The sequence below is a fragment of the Acomys russatus genome, chromosome X (assembly GCF_903995435.1).
Source record: "Acomys russatus chromosome X, mAcoRus1.1, whole genome shotgun sequence".
In the NCBI taxonomy this organism is placed as follows: domain Eukaryota; kingdom Metazoa; phylum Chordata; class Mammalia; order Rodentia; family Muridae; genus Acomys; species Acomys russatus.
In genome coordinates this window covers 104864684-104868516 of record NC_067169.1, presented here as the reverse complement: position 1 = coordinate 104868516, position 3833 = coordinate 104864684, and positions in this window count along the sequence as shown.

Genomic DNA, 3833 nt, shown 5'->3' with positions numbered 1-3833 from the left:
TTTACAACCTGGGTTGCAGAACTGAGCCTTGGTAAACCTGTCTCTATCACAGCATGTTGCCATACAGCTAATGAAGTGCATAAGGTCTTTGGCCCTCAAGATCCAAGGACCTTAACAGTAATGCTTAGCACGTTTACCATACATTTAAAATCTGTTCTTTATCAATTTGTCCTTTTATAGCTTTTTAAGTTCTTATGATGGCTAAGATGAAAGGGTTAATTTTAATGTTAGTTGATTTCTGTAATCAGTTTCTCAACTTGTATTTATTACTCAAACTCAGTATTACCTACTCAATGCCTTTTAAAAGAAAGATATAATGGAGAAAAAAATTGAGCCTTAAACAAATGGTTACTTCTGTATATTACCTCGTACCAATGCTTCATCCTATTTGTAAAATCTTTCTCCTTTAAATGGTTGGTTAATACTTTGAGACTTTGTTTACGTGTGGCAGTGTTGTAAAAAGAAGCTAAAGATCACATTTTACCTGTATGGATGGAATATCCCGTTTCTTCAAGTGCAGTTTTTGTAATTACCAAGTTCTGCAAGTTACAGGTGATGTTGGGAATTAACTGTACAGCATTTACTTGAAGAGTTAAGTATCTGATTCCATTGGGCCTTCACATGTGTTAATCTCATTTACAGCATTGAATTGCAGCAGTAACATTTTCCTTTCTGTGACGTTCTAAACTTAGTTATGACCTACTTAGCAATGCCTTTGAAAAGGGATATCGTGTCCATGGTAAATTAATTGTATACCTAAACAGAGATAGCTCAGCTTTGCCTGTCAGGCTTGCCATTGACATCTGGTAGACTTCTGCACATGGAAAATTGAATTCAAATAAAATTATGTACACTTCCTAGTTCTTAATATTTGTCTTTCTGAATAATAGTTTAAAGCAATATTTGTTAATGTTTTCTTGCACTATCACAACTGCTTTTTAGTTATTTTTCAAGAAGCATGTTCGTAGTAGAGACAAAATCTGTAAAATAGGAGGGAGAGTAGTGCCATGTCTCTGGCTATTTTGTCTTTTTTTCTTTTTGCAAATGTGCTTTCTAATAGCCATTGCCTTCCATGTTGTTTACCTAATCAGCACATTTTGTCTGAATACTTGAACATTTTACCAATAACGCAGGTATAGAAACAGAAAAAAAAAACTTACAATGAGTAATCTTTTGGTTCAGTTTTAACATCAGGACGATGAGTGCTTTTTCTAGCCGTTATTTTTCAGTTGTGTACGGTTGACAGTATTTGGTTCTTGGGTTTTTATTCAGTTTTATTTGTGTGCTTTTAATTTGCAGAAGTTAGTAACTGCAGCTCACCTACTGCACCAAAGTTCTCGATTTTAGGAGCCCAGCTTTAGTCATTTGAACATGCTTCTAAATGAAACAAAACCAAAACTATGCTTTTCATCTATAATAATAGCTCAATAACTTTGTCAAGAAAAGCTCTACTATATGCAGTGATGGTTTGTGGAAGGGTGTGGCAATTTTAAATTTGTATTGTGTGTGGTGTTCAAATAAAGTGTTATCTACATTCATGTGATTTATTGGTCAGCATGACCATTAATTAATGAGTAGAAAGTGATTCAACTTTGATTTCCTTTTTTTAAATCGTGTTGCATTTGATTCCTGATCAAAGTGAGCTCTTGTCCTTAACTTGGGGGTTTGATGGTGAGAGTATGAGGGGAGAGGCAGCTGAGACATTTGGTCCTTATTTACAAACTGCTTGAAGCTAAGACTTAGTTTGAGTTTGCACTTTATAGCCAAACACTCATTTCAGAGTAGCTTAAGTGGTTGTGGCTCATCACTGTTAGGTCCGTGAAATTCGAAAGGAATCAAATAATTCATGATGGCTTCAGTATTCTGCAGATTGATTTTTACACAGTGTTTCTTTCCTATGGATATTCTTCTGTGCTTCCCTGCTTCGCCTTCCGTCACCTCTATCACAGTATTCATTGTCATTGACCTCAGCAGCAAATTTCACTTGGATTCACTTAGGATCACAGGAATCAGGGGAAAGTGATTTTAAAGGTGGTTTCTCCAGCACATTTTAAGAAAAGGGACCAAAAGTTATTTTAGCTTCCTCAATAGATTGCATGTTGCTTATTAGGATAAGAAATGAATATTAAATGCAATATATGTCTTGTCTTTATTATGGCATCTGTTTAGGAGTTGTTCAAATCACTGCAGTAGGGCTCTGCGAATAAAATCATATAACCTATTATCATGGATCTAATGTACTGTAACTTTATCAGTGAACAGTAAAATCTCAAATAACAAGTACAAACATTGAACAATTACCTATGAAGATTTGTAAAAGTAAAATTTTTCCAATAGATTTCATTCTTGTCATTTTGTAAGACGACCCTGCAGTCCACCTGTTTGTAACTTTTTTAATAAAATAGATATCTGCATTACTGAGGCTCATCTCTTAATTATTTAATTATTGGTATACTGTTTCTTCTAGATTTGCTAACTTGTATTTTTTTTTTAGCAGAAAGTCATTGTCTACATGATCAAATAAGACATATTTAAACAGAAATTTTTAATTCTTTGACTTGTTTTCTTAGTTTCTGTTTTGACATAGTAGGGGGAATACTAAAATATACCCTAAATTATGATGCTTAATCAATTGGAGTAACTCAGAAATGATAAATAATGGATAAAAAGTGCATATAACTTAGTCCCTATGCAAAAGTGGCCCCAACACAAATTTGTTGACTGGAAACTGTCCATGTATTAATCATTTCAGGTAGTAGTAAGTAGTGTAATTAAGTTTTGATATATCAGATTAAGAAAATTCAAACACATTAAATTATCATTTTGCTTTTGGGGTGATTTTTAAAATTTTTTAATTAATTTATTCAGACTACAGGTCAATTGTTATCCCATCACTTGTATCCTCCCATTCCTCCCTCCCTCCCGCTTTCACCCTATTCCCCTCCCCCAGGTCTATGACCAAGGGGGATCTCCTCCCCGACTATATGGTCATAGGCTATCAAGTCTCATCTTGGTAGCCTGCTTATTCTTTCTTTGAGTGCCATCAGGCCTCCCCACCAAGGGGAGTTGGTCACATATGGAGCACCAGAGTTCATGTCAGAGTCAGTCCCCGCTCTCCACATAACTAGAGAATGTCCTGTCCATTGGGTAGATCAGAGTGGGGGTTCGATGTTTAAGTCTTCACTTACCAGGAGATTGGGATAGATGTGAGGACATCCTACTGAGACTCTAGATAAGAGAAATATAGGAGATGGGGAAATAGAAGGACCCAGAGGGTCCTAGAAACCTACAAGAACATCGTGATGGGTGGATCGGTGCCCAGTGGGGTCTGCTCAAACTATTGCACTAACTAAGGGTTGATGTTTTTTGTTTTGTTTTTTCAATGCTTTGAATTGAACCTGGGGCCTTATACATGCTGAGCAAACTCAGCTGGATTACCACACTGTCTTATCCATTTGAAGTTTTTGCTGCTCAGTTAATTAATTCATTGTCCAACTCAGTACTTTTAACTTGAACTAAGCGGATGGTTTTTTTTTTTTTACCTTACTTTTAAACTTAAGAACAACTTTTTAAATTGGACAGGCCTATGGAATCCAGTTGGGAATTTGGAAGGAATTAGCAGACGTGTATGCCCAGTCACAACATATAGAAAGTGCCTTGTGTATTACTATCAATCTCTAGTCTTTTGTTGGGCTCCAGCCATCCCGTATATGCTGTATTAGATATGGTCCTCCCAGTCTAGCAGGATCTATCCAACTTTCTTTGCCCAAAGGAATAGAATCCCTTCATCCATTAAGGCCCACATATCTAACCCAGAGAATAATAGAACCAGG